The sequence below is a fragment of the Bombina bombina genome, chromosome 4, assembly GCF_027579735.1.
Source record: "Bombina bombina isolate aBomBom1 chromosome 4, aBomBom1.pri, whole genome shotgun sequence".
Taxonomy (NCBI): Eukaryota; Metazoa; Chordata; class Amphibia; order Anura; family Bombinatoridae; genus Bombina; species Bombina bombina.
In genome coordinates, this window is record NC_069502.1 from 642886999 (window position 1) to 642903379 (window position 16381).

General features: G+C 38.9%; 1 protein-coding gene across 1 annotated transcript in view; it reads left to right on the forward strand.

The window, feature by feature from the left end:
- The window catches only part of EPB41L2 (erythrocyte membrane protein band 4.1 like 2), a 469820-nt gene extending 455619 nt beyond the window's left edge, over positions 1-14201 (forward strand). Inside the window, 1 exon segment of the mRNA XM_053710686.1 lies at positions 13051-14201. The gene's annotated coding sequence lies outside the window, so the exon portion shown is untranslated.
- Positions 14202-16381: the final 2180 nt, after the last annotated feature.

Consider the following 16381-nt stretch of genomic DNA (forward strand, 5'->3'; position numbering starts at 1 on the left):
TATACACGATCATGCGAAGTTCACAATGCATACTTGAAAAACGTCTGCTGCTGACATGTTTCGCCACTCAGGGCGTAATCATAGCTGCAATTAAAATCTCAGCCTACCTATTTAAGGCAGCTGGACATAATCTATTGGTTAAAAAACTTCAATTGATTAACAAGATATGCTTTCAGGGTATTTAACCCTGTGTATACTTTTAAACATTGAGGCCCCATTAGAATTCAATCATTTGTTTAAATGTTTATAACTTGATTAAATGTTATTTAATGCATATATATACACACAGCCCTAGGTGTATATGTAACTACTGGGCTGAAAACTTGAAGGTGCAGGGAGTGTCAAAGATACAATAAACAATGTACTAAAGTGAGCATGGTACCAACTTTCAAAAACCACATTGTATGAATGTAAATTTCAAAACAAGTAGCATAATCCATTTACTCCAAGTACTCTACAGACAAACTTAAATCAAACTCAATATAAATATTGTAAATTTACAAAAATGGGTTACAATGGAAAGTAACCTAATTTACACATATAACTATATTGTATGTAAGGACATAAGGTAAAAAATAAAGTAAAAAATAAATAAATAAAGTAAAAAATAATTAAAGTACAAATGTCAAATTAAATGTAATTGATTGTAAATATATGTGCACTTAGTTCACGTGATCAGAAGAGGTTCTGCTGCAGAAGAGGGGGATGCACGGGCTGACCAATTATTTCCAGAAGTTTATTAGGTCATATTCCAAATTCAGACCCAGAGGTACTCTGGTCTGAAGCTTGAATATCCAATACATCTCCCTCTTCTGCAGCAGCCGGTCTCGATCACCTCCTCTCGGTGGGCATAACACCCTCTCTATGGCCTGCCGTCTTAAGCTACTGATGTCTTTGTTATGACAACGCGCAAAATGTCTAACTAGTGGTGTAGTTGCTTCACCTGCTTGAATAGTAGATAAGTGGTTACGAATACGAACCTTTACCTCATTAGTAGTTAAACCTACATAATGTAGGTGACAAAGTATGCAGGTAAGAAGATACACCACATAGGTTGAAGTGCACTTCAAACAGCTGTTGATTGGAAACGTGTCACCTGTAACCTCTGATTTGAAAATGTTTGACACCATGATATACTCGCAGACCCGGCATTTTTGTCTGCATTTGAATAGACCTTTGTGTATTAACCATGAACTAGTGGGTCTATTCGATTCAGGTAACAATGATGGTGACAAAACATTTGCCAAAGTCTTGGCTCTCCGGTACGAACACCTTAGGCTGGTTTTGACACAGTTTTCAAGTTTATCATCAGCTGAAAGAAATTTAAAATGTTTCTTGACAATCTTACATATTTCAGTGTACTGAAATCCATTACAAAAGTAACGCCATGGTGGGTATCTGAAACTGTTTCTCTTGGAGGTCCCTGAATAAGAGTGTTTCTGTCAAGGATTGAGACTTGTTCCCTAGCTTTATGGACAACTTGACTAGAATAACCAAGCTTTTTCAGCCTGTTACTTAATTCAAGCGATTGTTCACAGAAAGTGTCACTTAGGGTGCAATTTCTTCTAACCCTGACAAACTGTCCCTTTGCCACTGCAAAGGGAACGTGTTGAGGATGGCAACTGCTAGCGTGCAACAGTTTGTTGCCTGCTGTTGGTTTCCGATAGATACTGCTGATTATCTTTCCTTGTTTTGTACCTTCTAAGGTAATATCCAAGAAATTAATGGTATTGTCACATAAATCAGAAGAAAAACTGTATACCAACTATGTTGCTATTTAAGGCATCAACAAACCGAACAGAAACCTTACTATCTGACCTTGAACATGTCCTCTTGCGTTTTTCTTGAAGGAAAAGAAAAGTAGCTAAAGCCGCAGATACCACCAGGGATACCTGAGCTGAAAATCTACAGGCAAATACACTCCTCCAGGAGAATTAGAGGAACCGCAGGGCACTGCATGTGATGCCGTATAGGCTTGGGATGTGAAGCAAAAAACTGTGGCATAGCTGAAACAGCATTATCCTAGGAGACATACGACTCAGAGGGCTTGACTAAATAGTCCTACAGGAGAAGACTCCAACAAAAAACGCTTAATATAAAATATTTAAGTTAACATGAAATTCAGATGTGCCTAGAAAAAACAATCTGAAATAAGAATAAAAATGTGTAACTTAAAGGGGGAGAAAATACATATACACTGTACATAGAGAAGAATTAAGTAATTCTCTTTGACAACTGTCTCTTTAAGAGAAGAAAAACTCTTATGCGAGACCCAGAAAGGAATGTTCAGGACATGAGTAACAACCTTAACGTAATTTTACATATGCAGATTCTCCCTTCAGCTAACCTTAAAAACGTCAGCCTACCACAGTGGTCAATTCATGCACACTAATTCTAACAGGACTAGTCTAAACCGGCCCTGGACCGGAAAAACTCCTAAGAAGCTTAAAAGCTGACATGCACAAAAACAAACTTCCACAATACAGGCAGAAGAACTTTGCTCCGTTCTCAGACAGGCTGGCTGAAAATGAGGCAGAGTTACAGCAAGTACTCAAAGGAGCCTAAAATGGCGGTGCTCCGCCCTGCACTAAGAAGGAGGCGGGGCCATGAGAGCGGCATGGAGAAGAAGCACAGATTGTTTTAACATTGCGCATCCTCCAGTCGCAAGATTGAAAAACACACATATTGTATACTGAATGTAATATCCACACAAATCGGTCTCCTGTTCAAAGGTATCACAAAAAGGAAAATGCTCCCTCTATCAAGAAGCGGAGAAAGACACATCATACTAGCCCCATAGGAAGACACTGCCAAGAAAAGGCGCGCTCCTAATAGCCTCTGCTAAAACCTGAGTAGAAAATTTTGCAAAGTGGAATGTAGAAGTTGAATAAATAATATGAGTCTAATGAAAACACTCCCTCTTTCACCCAATAAAGAGTTAATTCTCCATCACATATACATACAGTGCCTGCCTCTGCCAGAAATATCCTATATAAAGGATCTTTGTGTCCTATATTTAAGTTCAGTTTTAACACAGATAGGCTTCTTCATTTTAAATTAACCCAATCAGTGCCAGCCTCCTAGCCCCAGAAGACAAAAGGCACTTACCTGCACATTCAGTTGTCCGGCAGGAGGACAGCTCACCCGGCATGAGAGGATGCCACTCCTCACAGAGACCTGTGAAAGAAAGAAAGAAAGACAGAGTAAACCTATTCAGGCTTTCTATACCAGGGCAGCAACATGTTAGGAAAATGCAGCAAGGCCCGCCTTGCAAATTCCTAACTGCATTAAAGCCACCACTGCCCTATTGAAGAGACTAACATGGAGTACGGCTAGACCCCATCTTGAGAGGAAAGATCAGAGCAAACCTACTCTGCTTTCAAAATAATAAACTCTTGATTGAAAAAAAAATAATCAGACACCAACAATTTTCACCTCCTCCTTGCACTGCAGGCAAAGAGAATGACTGGGCGTTGTGGGAAGGTAAGTGATATTTATCAGCTTTGCTGTGGTGCTCTTTCCCTTCTCCTGCTGGCCACGAGTGATATTCCCAACAGTAGTTGATGATCCCTTGAACTCACCGTGTCATAAGAAAGAAAAAGTTGTTTTTAAATCCCTCCCTTTATGTTATTACTTGTGGACTCCACAAATTGGGTATTAGTTCTCAGGAGTAATGGATCATGGACTCTCGCCACCTGTATGAAAGAAAACATAATTTATGCTTAACTAATAAATTCATTTCTTTCATGGTGGTGAGAGTCCGCAAGAACCCACCCTATGTTTTCTAAGGTTTGTTTCTTTTTTCAACACATCTTTTTTCCCTTCTCCTTTTAGAGCCCTTATTACTTTTTCTTGTCTCACTGTGCTTGGCTATACGTTAGACTGAGGTATGTGGAAGGGGTGTTTATAGGACTCTTGAGGTTTGGGAATCTTTGCCTCCTCTTAGTGTCAGAGAGAAGAGTAATTTCCAGGTTTAATGGATTGTGGACTCTCACCACCATGAAAAAACTAATTTATCAGGTAAGCATAAAATATTTTTCGATGTATCACTTGTGTGTGTCTTGATTTTGTTACCTGTTCCTAAAAGAACAGTCATTTCTTACAGAGAGAAAGTCCAGCCAATTTGAAAGGGTGTTCCTGCAACATTGTTTAAAGAAAAATCAAGTACTATATTCCTTATTTCTCTTGTTAAGTGTAGTCAGTCCACGGGTCATCCATTACTTATGGAATATATCTCTTCCTAACAGGAAGCTGCAAGAGGATTACCCAAGCAGAGCTGCTATATAGCTCCTCCCCTCACATGTCATATTCAGTCATTCTCTTGCAGCCTAACTAAAGATAGGTCGCTGTGAGAGGTCTGTGGTGTTTTTTAACTTAGTTTATTTTTTCAATCAAAAGTTTGTTATTTTAAATGGCACCGGAGTGTGCTGTTTGTTCTCAGGCAGCATTAGAAGAAGAATCTGCCTGCGTTTTCTATGATCTTAGCAGACGTAACTAAGATCCACTGGCTGTTCTCATCTGAGGAGTGAGGTAACTTCAGAAAAGGGGAATAGCATGCAGGGCCCCCCTGCAAACGAGGTATGTGCACTAAATTATTTTTCTGAGGAATGGAATTGACTGAGAAAATACTGCTGATACCAATGTAACGTAAGTTCAGCCTTAAATGCAGTGATAGCGACTGGTATTAGGCTGATGAGTGTGTGTACACTGAATGTATTTTTCTAAGGAATGGAATTGACTCTGAAAATACTGTTAATACTGAAATAATGTATGAGCCTTAACTGTAGTAAAAGCGACTGGTAGCAGGCTTATTAATAACACTTCATAACTTTTAAAATGTATGTTCAAAACGTTTAATGGCATGTTAATCGTTTTTTGTGAGGTACTTGGTGATAAAACTTATTGGGGCATGATTTTTACCACATGGCCATCTTTGTTTTCTGCATAGAAACAGTTATCTGAGCTTCCCCACTGTTGTAATATGAGTGGGAGGGGCCTATTTTAGCGCTTTTTTGCGCAGTAAAAATTCAGTCACAATCTGTCTCCTTCATCCTCCATGATCCAGATCGTCTCTAGAGAGCTCAGGGGTATTCAAAATTCATTTTGAGGGAGGTAATCAGTCACAGCAGACCTGTGACAGTGTGTTTTGACTGTGTTAAAAACGTTAATTATTAAATTGTTATCCGTTTTTGGGTATTAAGGGGTTAATCATCCATTTGCTGGTGGGTGCAATCCTTTGCTAACTTAATACATTTACTGTGAAAAATTGGTTGCTATAACTATTTTGGTTCATTGTTATTTCAACTGTGACAACTTTTTGTGCTTCTTAAAGGCACAGTAGCGTTTTTTATATTGCTTGTAAATTTATTTAGAAAAGTATTTCCAAGCTTGCTAGTCTCATTGCTAGTCTGTTTAAACATGTCTGACTCAGATGAATCTCTTTGTTCACTATGTTTAAAGGCCAATGTGGAGCCCAATAGAAATTTGTGTACTAATTGCATTGATGTTACTTTAAATAAAAGTCAATCTTTACATGAAAAGAAATTATCACCAGACAACGAGGGGGAAGTTATGCCGACTAACTCTCCTCACGTGTCAGTACCTTCGCCTCCCGCTCAGGAGGTGCGTGATTTTGTGGCGCCAAGTACATCAGGGAGGCCCTTACAAATCACTTTGCAAGACATGGCTACTGTTATGACAGAAGTATTATCTAAATTTCCAGAATTAAGAGGCAAGCGCAATAGCTCTGGGTTAAGGACAGAGCGCGCGGATGAGGTGAGAGCCATGTCAGATACTGCGTCACAGTTGCAGAACATGAAGACGGAGAGCTTCATTCTGTGGGTGACGGATCTGATCCAGGGAGACTGGATTCAGAGATTTCTAATTTTAAATTTAAGCTTGAGAACCTCCGCATATTGCTAGGGGAGGTATTAGCGGCTCTGAATGATTGTAACACGGTTGCAATTCCAGAAAAATTATGTAGGTTGGATAGATACTATGCGGTACCGGTGTGTACTGACGTGTTTCCTATACCTAAAAGGCTTACAGAGATTATTAGCAAGGAGTGGGATAGACCTGGTGTGCCTTTTTCCCCTCCTCCCATATTTAGGAAAAATGTTTCCTATAGACGCCACCACACGAGACTTATGGCAGACGGTCCCTAAGGTGGAGGGAGCAGTTTCTACTTTAGCTAAGCGTACCACTATCCCGGTGGAGGATAGTTGTGCCTTTTCAGATCCAATGGATAAGAAATTAGAGGGTTACCTTAAGAAAATGTTTGTTCAACAAGGTTTTATCTTATAGCCCCTTGCATGCATTGCGCCTGTCACTGCTGCGGCGGCATTCTGGTTTGAGTCTCTGGAAGAGGCCATTCGCACAGCTCCATTGGATGAAATTATGAACAAGCTTAAAGCACTTAAGCTAGCTAACGCATTTGTTTCTGATGCCGTCGTACATTTAACCAAACTTACGGCTAAGAACTCCGGATTCGCCATCCAAGCGCGCAGAGCGCTATGGCTTAAATCCTGGTCAGCTGACGTGACTTCTAAATCTAAATTGCTTAATATTCCTTTCAAAGGGCAGACCTTATTCGGGCCCGGCTTGAAAGAAATTATAGCTGACATTACGGGAGGTAAGGGCCATGCTCTACCTCAGGACAGGGCCAAATCAAAGGCCAAACAGTCTAATTTTCGTGCCTTTCGTAACTTCAAGGCAGGAGCAGCATCAACTTCCTCCGCTCCAAAACAGGAAGGAGCTGTTGCTCGTTACAGACAGGGCTGGAAAGTTAACCAGTCCTGGAACAAGGGCAAGCAGGCCAAGAAACCTGCTGCTGCCCCTAAGACAGCATGAAGAGAGGGCCCCCTATCCGGAAACGGATCTAGTGGGGGGGCAGACTTTCTCTCTTCGCCCAGGCTTGGGCAAGAGATGTCCAGGATCCCTGGGTGTTGGAGATCATATCTCAGGGATATCTCCTGGACTTCAAAACTTCTCCTCCACGAGGGAGATTTCATCTTTCAAGGTTATCAGCAAACCAAATAAAGAAAGAGGCGTTTCTATGCTGTGTACAAGACCTCTTACTAATGGGGGTGATCCACCCAGTTCCGCGGACGGAACACGGGCAAGGATTCTATTCAAATCTATTTGTGGTTCCCAAGAAAGAGGGAACCTTCAGACCAATCTTGGACTTAAAAATCCTAAACAAATTACTAAGAGTTCCATCATTCAAAATGGAAACTATTCGAACCATCCTTCCCATGATCCAAGAGGGTCAGTACATGACCACAGTGGACTTAAAGGATGCCTACCTTCACATACCGATTCACAAGGATCATTATCGGTACCTAAGATTTGCTTTCCTAGACAGGCATTACCAGTTTGTAGCTCTTCCCTTCGGATTAGCTATGGCTCCAAGAATCTTTACAAAAGTTCTGGGCTCACTTCTGGCGGTACTAAGACCGCGAGGCATAGCGGTGACTCCGTACCTAGACGACATTCTGATACAAGCGTCAAGTTTTCAAACTGCCAAGTCTCATACAGAGATAGTTCTGGCATTTCTGAGGTCGCATGGGTGGAAGGTGAACGTGGAAAAGAGTTCTCTATTACCACTTACAAGGGTTCCCTTTCTAGGGACTCTTATAGATTCTGTAGAGATGAAAATTTACCTGACGGAGGCCAGGTTATCAAAACTTCTAAATGCTTGCCGTGTCCTTCATTCCATTCCACACCCGTCAGTAGCTCAGTGCATGGAAGTAATCGGCTTAATGGTAGCGGCAATGGACATAGTACCATTTGCGCGCCTGCATCTCAGACCGCTGCAATTGTGCATGCTAAGTCAGTGGAATGGGGATTACTCAGATTTGTCCCCCCTGCTAAATCTGGATCAAGAGACCAGAGATTCTCTTCTATGGTGGCTTTCTCGGCCACATCTGTCCAAGGGGATGACCTTTCGCAGGCCAGATTGGACGATTGTAACAACAGACGCCAGCCTTCTAGGCTGGGGCGCAGTCTGGAACTCCATGAAGGCTCAGGGACTATGGACTCAGGAGGAGAAACTCCTCCCAATAAATATTCTGGAATTAAGAGCAATATTCAATGCTCTCCTAGCTTGGCCTCATTTAGCAACTCTGAGGTTCATCAGATTTCAGTCGGACAACATCACGACTGTGGCTTACATCAACCATCAAGGGGGAACCAGAAGTTCCCTAGCGATGTTGGAAGTCTCAAAGATAATTCGCTGGGCAGAGTCTCACTCTTGCCACCTGTCAGCGATTTACATCCCAGGCGTGGAGAACTAGGAGGCGGATTTTCTAAGTCGCCAGACTTTTCATCCGGGGGAGTGGGAACTTCATCCGGAGGTCTTTGCTCAACTGATTCTTCGTTGGGGCAAACCAGATCTGGATCTCATGGCGTCTCGCCAGAACGCCAAGCTTCCTTGTTACGGATCCAGGTCCAGGGACCCGGGAGCGGTGCTGATAGATGCTCTGACAGCCCCTTGGGTCTTCAACATGGCTTATGTGTTTCCACCATTTCCTATGCTTCCTCGTTTGATTGCCAAGATCAAACAGGAGAGAGCTTTGGTGATTCTGATAGCGCCTGCGTGGCCACGCAGGACCTGGTATGCAGACCTAGTGGGCATGTCGTCCTGCCCACCGTGGTCTCTGCCTCTGAGACAGGACCTTCTAATTCAGGGTCCTTTCAACCATCCAAATCTAATTTCTCTGAGGCTGACTGCATGGAGATTGAACGCTTGATTCTATCAAAGCGTGGCTTCTCGGAGTCGGTTATTGATACCTTAATACAGGCTAGGAAGCCTGTTACCAGAAGAATAAATATTTATATTGGTGCGAATCCAAGAGTTAGTCATGGAGTAAGGTTAGGATTCCTAGGATATTGTCTTTTCTACAAGAGGGTTTAGAAAAGGGCTTATCTGCTAGTTCGTTAAAGGGACAGATTTCTGCTCTGTCTATTCTTCTACACAAACGTCTGGCAGAAGTTCCAGACGTTCAGGCTTTTTGTCAGGCTTTAGCTAGGATTAAGCCTGTGTTTAAGACTGTTGCTCCGCCGTGGAGCTTAAACTTAGTTCTTAACGTTCTTCAAGGCGTTCCATTTGAACCCCTTCATTCCATTGATATAAAGCTGTTATCCTGGAAGGTTCTGTTTTTGATGGCTATTTCCTCGGCTCGAAGAGTCTCTGAGTTATCTGCCTTACATTGTGATTCTCCTTATCTGATTTTTCATTCAGACAAGGTTGTTCTGCGTACTAAACCTGGGTTCTTACCTAAGGTAGTTACTAACAGGAATATCAATCAAGAGATTGTTGTTCCATCACTGTGTCCTAACCCTTCTTCAAAGAAGGAACGACTTTTGCATAATCTGGACGTAGTTCGTGCCCTGAAGTTCTATTTGCAGGCAACTAAAGATTTTCGTCAAACTGCTTCCCTGTTTGTCGTTTACTCTGGACAGAGAAGAGGTCAAAAGGCTTCGGCTACCTCTCTCTCTTTTTGGCTTCGTAGCATAATACGTTTAGCCTATGAGACTGCTGGACAGCAGCCTCCTGAAAGGATTACAGCTCATTCTACTAGAGCTGTGGCTTCCACCTGGGCCTTTAAAAATGAGGCCTCTGTTGAACAGATTTGCAAGGCTGCAACTTGGTCTTCACTTCACACTTTTTCAAAATTTTACAAATTTGACACTTTTGCTTCTTCGGAGGCTATTTTTGGGAGAAAGGTGCTTCAGGCAGTGGTTCCTTCTGTTTAAGGTTCCTGCCTTGTCCCTCCCTTCATCCGTGTACTTTAGCTTTGGTATTGGTATTCCATAAGTAATGGATGACCCGTGGACTGACTACACTTAACAAGAGAAAACATAATTTATGCTTACCTGATAAATTTATTTCTCTTGTAGTGTAGTCAGTCCACGGCCCGCCCTGTCTTTAAGGCAGATCTAAATTTTAATTAAACTCCAGTCACCACTGCACCCTATGGTTTCTCCTTTCTCATCTGGTTTTGGTCGAATGACTGAATATGACATGTGAGAGGAGGAGCTATATAGCAGCTCTGCTTGGGTGATCCTCTTGCAGCTTCCTGTTAGGAAGAGATATATTCCATAAGTAATGGATGACCCGTGGACTGACTACACTACAAGAGAAATAAATTTATCAGGTAAGCATAAATTATGTTTTATTGGCCACTTTTCTTCCAATTTATCATTGCAAATTGTGATTTTTGCAGTCCCCCAGAGTGACTAGAGTACATTCTGCATATTTAATGGCACTGCATATTTAAGTGCATCCCCCATGAATGCCACACAGTGTTTTTATTGAATGTATCCCTGTATGTCCAATTGATTATAAATACTCCACATATCTCCATATAAGTTTCATTTGGAGGCTATTAAGAATTTCACAAATATCAGTTCTATTTTTATTCTTCAGTCTCGTCCTAGTAGCAGCCAGATATCATAAACACTTCCATTTGCCAGTTATATTATTTGCACCATTCTTATGGCATATGAGCTCAGAGACAACCCAGGCACATCTACGAGCTCATTCTATTAAGTTTGCTGTTTAGTTATAGTAGAGAAAAGTTGAGCACCTGCTAAAGTCATATTGGCGAATATGTAAATATGTATTGTGGTGGAAAATACTGTTGTTTAATTGTATAAATACGAACAGTATTATTAACTTTTTCTGAAGTTTTGAGACTACATTTTCAGTCTCTATAATTATCATGAATTTCTGCTCTTACCACTAGGTGGAAACCAAACCCAATCATCTAGTCTCATATATATATATATATATATATATATATATATATACATACATACATACATACATACACTATGTATTTGCTATATATTTTTAAATGAACAAAAAAAAATTTTTTTAATTTTTGTAATCTAGTTTCATTCTTACAATAATTATGTTGTCTACTTTGCTATACATTTCTGCTTTTAGGTCATTCTATAATTGATCATGTATACAATGGTTTATTAAGATTTTGGCTATGTTCAACTATTACAGGGACATGAAACCTACACATTTTCTTTCATAATTCAAATAGATTAAAAAAAAGTTTTCAATTTACTTCTATTATCAGGTTTGCTTCGTTCTCATGTTATTATTTGTTGATGAGATATCTAGATAGGTAGCGTGCACATGTCTGGGACACTACATGACAATGCTTTATCTGAATCATGAAAGGAACATTTTGGGTTTTATGTCCCTTTAAAGCAGTTCACAAACACTATTAAAAAATAAATGTAATTAGCATTACTAGTATATTTAAAGTCTAATCTTTTCACTAAACTAAAGAAAATATATTTATATTGAACAATTATGACATTGCTGTTTTCTGTTGTGAGATTTACATTTATTATGACTTACTAGTAAAGTTGCTTAGTTAATATCACTTCCTTTTTAAAAGTAAATAAAACTTTATTGTTCTAGTGTTTTTTTCAATGTCTTCTCAGTTTAACACATTAGGTAACATCTTAAGTGACTTTCAGGTTTAAACACATAGAATAAGTTGTGTGTTTTTTTTTTTTAAGGTGACTAGACACCTCAGACCTAAATTTGAGACATAAATGTTGAGGTGTTAATTTCTCTTGTCATGCTTGAAAAGAAGTCTATTAGGTTTTCACGTTGTAGCCACTTAATAAATTTAGATATGTATTTTATCTTTTACATCGTTTTAGCCCAGGGGTGTCCAACCTAAAGCTCAGGACTAAAGTGTTGCCCTCCTGTGTTTTTACTTTGCCCCTTGACTACTCTGCTACTCTGCCACCCCTCCCACGTTGTAACAAACTTTGTTCATCAATATGATGGCCTCTCTATATGGATACACTCTATGCATTTTTCATTAAATGGATACATTTAGGATTGTTATATTTATGGAACTAAAAAACTTATCCTTTACAAATAGTTTATATAGAATTATGTTTCTTGTTTTTTTATTTATTAAATAGAAGCATTTTTGTTATACATTTCCATAGGCAAAAATGCTTGAAATATACGTTTTATGCACATATGCTATGTGACTAGTGGAGGTGGTGTTTATTGGGTCACTGACATAAATTGTGCCATATAGACCACTGCTAAATTTTTGAGAAGGTATGGTGTTTGAATGCTGGCGCACGTGGCACTTCCAGCATATGTGTGTATTCTGCTGAAAATCAGTAGTAGCTTTTACTAGAATCCTTTTTTGCTTATGGAAGTATATTTATAAGAAAATGTATATGTATATATTTTTTTATTATTTAATTGCACCCATGCACAATTTTACTTTTATACATAATATATTTGAGTTGACTGGGAAGTTGAAACTCTTTGCTATCTGTGCTGACAACATATCAAGGATTTATAAACTTAAAGGGAACTGAAACCCCAGATTCTTCTTTCATAATTCAGATAGAGCATGCAATTTTAAGCAACTTTCTCATTTATTCCTATTATCCATTTTTCTTTGTTCTCTTCGTATCTTTATTTGAAAAAGCAAGAATGTAAGCATAAAGCCGGGCCATTTTTGGTTCAGCACCTGGGTAGAACTTTCTGATTGGTGTCTAAATGTAGCTACTAATCAGCCAGTGCTACCCAGGTGCTGAACCAAAAATGGTCTGGCTCCTAAGCTTACATTCAAATAAAGAGAAGGAAGAAAAATTGATTATAGGAGTAAATTGAAAAGTTGCTTAAACTTGCTGCTCTATCTGAATCACAAAAGTTTAATTTTGACTAGACTATATCTTTAAGGACATAAGCTCAGGAGTGTGCATATGTCACTCTATATGGCAACAGTTTTGCAATAATGTTATCCATTTGCAAGAGCACTAGATGGCAGCACTATTTCCTGTCATATAGTGCTGCAGACACCTACCCAGGTATCTCTTCCACAAAGCAAATCTGATAATAGAAGTAAACTAGAATGTTTTGAAAATTGTATGCTTCTGTCTGAATCCCTTTTTAAAGATTGTTTATTTGTTTTTATTTCAATAGAACCTATCTAGGCTGTGCGATATCTTGTGTATGTTAATGGACTTTATTTCTGCTGTATTTTTCAGAAGGAACATTACAAAATATGAAGGAGTATGAAGATACCAAGCTTATGTTTCTATGAACCGAGCAGGTTTCGCAAGCCTGCTTGGACTTTGGAAGATTAAAATGCCAACATACAACCTCAGCTTAACATCTCTGACCTTTATGGTTTCATTTCCTCGTGCTTGTTTCATTTTTATAACCACTTCTTAACATTCATAGCTTTTTAGTAGAGTTTTGTTTGCACAACTATTTGACATTTTTGTAATTCTTGACCGTATGTTAGTGATTAATACTCTGGTGAAAAATACTTCGTTAAGGTGAACAAAGAATTCATAATTTTTGTGACTAATGTAGTTTTTATATTGTCTTAATTGCAGAATTACAAATTATTCAGGTAAATAAAAATAATAATTAGATTAAAAAAAAAAGGAAAAAAAAAACATTTTTTACATATTTCTTACAATTGTAATATCAATTTCACTATATTTGGTGTTTTGTACCAATAAACTAAATTTTTCTTAGTGCTTTCAAATAGCATACGGATTTGCATTTCAATATGTTTTAAGACTATTTTACAATTTATACTGAGGTTTTTAATTCTCAGTTTTAGAGAATAGCCATGCAAGGGTTCTGCTATCCAAGTGTGCTTTTGAATTGCCATACCAAGGCTGCCCTTTCTCCATTCCTTTTAGAGAGAAATAAAGATGAAATAAATACACATACAACATTCCAGGAAAGGAAACACAAAAAACTGTGTCTCCTTCCCAAAAAAAATGAACATAATGTTTGATAGTTTTTTTTTGTTGTTTTGTTTTTTTACTTTTTTGTGTCTATACAGTTTTTTGAATTTACAATTGTAAAACTCCTGGTTTCTCTATCTGTCTACGTGTTCAGACTGACATGACTCTAATTACTCAGAGGTCTATATCAAATATTTTATGTAAACAGACTCATACAGGTTTCTAGTTGTTCACAGTATGTCTGTGCTCCATTTTGTAAACAATAAAACCCATTACTAGGTTTGGTTTGAAACCTGTAATGCATATTTCTTTATTTACAGTTGACCCAGTGTATAGTCAGAATGCCAAATTAGATTTATAACGTCTTTAAATTGTATTAAATACACTTGCTTTCTGTAATACTGTTAAAAAAAATAAAGTTTGTTCTATTCATAGTTGTTTATAGTTTTTCCTGCATCCACATTGTTTTCCATTAGCTAATGAAATACGCCATTTTTGCTCTTTTATATGTTTTGTTATATTATGACTTAAAGGGACAGTCTACACTTTAGTCATCTTAAAGTCTTACTTTAGATTAAGCTGCAAATATCCTCCTGCACCCCTTTCCACCCCATCATTTGCAGAGCTTGGCAGCCATTTCAAAGTGACGAGAAACAATAGTCATTTTAAAATAACCTTTTTACTGTTACTGATGCATAATATAGAAAGGGCGCAGGAGGATATTTGCAGCTTAATCTAAAGTAAGACTTTAAGATTACTAAATTGTAGACTGTCCCTTTAAGTTTGTTCTGGGTTCTTTAATATACATTTCAAAAACCTACATTTCATAAGGGTATTTAGAATTTTTATATTGATGTAAAAACAGAAATAACAACAATGTAAATGTCAGACTTTTTCGATCTATAATTTTATCTTCCAACAAATAAAAATCCAGAGGGAAATAAAAACAAATAGTTAATTTATTAGGAACTTTTCTTTCCTAAGACATGGAGAGTACACAACGTCATTCCAATTACTAGTGGGATATTCACTACTGTCCAGCAGGAGGAGGCAAAGAGCACCACAGCAAAGCTGTTAAGGGTCACTTCCCTTACCCATAACCCCCAGTCATTCTCTTTGCCTCTGTCAATGGAGGAGGTGAAGTTTGATGTCTGAAGATATTGATTCCTTTTTTGGGTACTTTTCCCTGCAAGCAAGGTTTTGGGTTTAGCTGTGTTGGGTTTAGCTGTGTCCACGTCAATCTCTTGAGTAAGAGTAGTGGTAGCTTTTAAGCAGTAGTGCTCAGGTTTCTAACATATTTGCTGCTCTTGGTGTTGAAAGCCAGAGTTGGTTACTCTGTTTATTCTTTTTCTACAGGTCTCTGTAAGACGTATGTGTCCTTTCATGCTTTGTAAGCTGTCTTTCTGCCGGACAGCTGTATTGCAAGCAAGTGCCTTTGTCTTCTAGGTCTTAGAGACTTGCACTCAAGAGGATTATCTGCTTTATTTATTTGGGGCATGCTTAATCCATAATGAAGGATTTTATTTAGGCAGTGTGCAGGCACAAAAAAAATTATGTGATAACAGGAGACTTAGGGGTTAATTTTCCTTTATGGGTTTGAAGGAGTTAACCTAAAATTTGTGGCTCTTTTTTTTGGACTCTGTTGGGGGTCTTATTGGGGCTTCTGTCTGTGTTTTATACACTTTCTTAGCTCAAGCGGGTTAGTCAGAGGGAGACCGGTAGTTTTTAAACTGATTGTGTCAGTTTACTGTTCTGGTCTAACACGACTTCAGAAGCGTGCGCTTTTACTTTCGATGAGTAGTTTCTGTTCAGCCGGTGACTTTACTCCTTCTCTTCCGCTCTCAGATCTGATCGGTGCGGCATCGGCTGTGAGACGTTTCTGTGAGACCGGCAGTTTTATTCCTGGCAAGATTTTCTTACTCAGGTGGGGCAGGTAGGGCACCTCAGTCTCCTGAGGTGTAAAGGTCTTTTTTTAGGGGTACATTTCTGAGCACAAATTTGCTCTTAGTAAATTTAAAGTGACAGTGTCAATTTAAAAAAAAATTTTTTTTTAGTTTTTCTTGTCATTCCTCAATCTCTGGTTTAAGATATGGACATGGAGCAGGATCCTGTCCTTATGGACAAATGTCTGTTGTATCTAGAGACCCAAATTGTGTTATCTATGCAATTTTGTTCCTCATGTCTAGATAAAACATTAACAAATGTAAAGATGAATTTCTTTTTTCTGAGCCTAATGTCTCTCAGGATGAGGCTGTTCAGGCAATGCCAGCATCAATGGCGTCACATACAGTGCCCTGCAGTTCCTCTCAGCCTCCTGGAGGAGTTTATTTGCTGTCAGATTTTGCTGCATAGATATCCTCTGCGGCATTATATGCTTTTCCTATGTTGGGAAAACGCAAGAGGAAATCTAAACATTTTCAGATGGTAAGATGTTCCATCTGCTGCTGTGAAGGTGGACCTCCCTCGTAAGTCTGATGAGGAGGATACCTCGGTAGCCTCTGAGGGTAAATTCTCAGATTCTGGCAGTATAATTCCTTTATCTGATTCTGAAGAGGTAAATTTCAGATTTAAGCTTGAACACCTCTGTGTACTGCTAAAGGAGGTTTTAGCTACT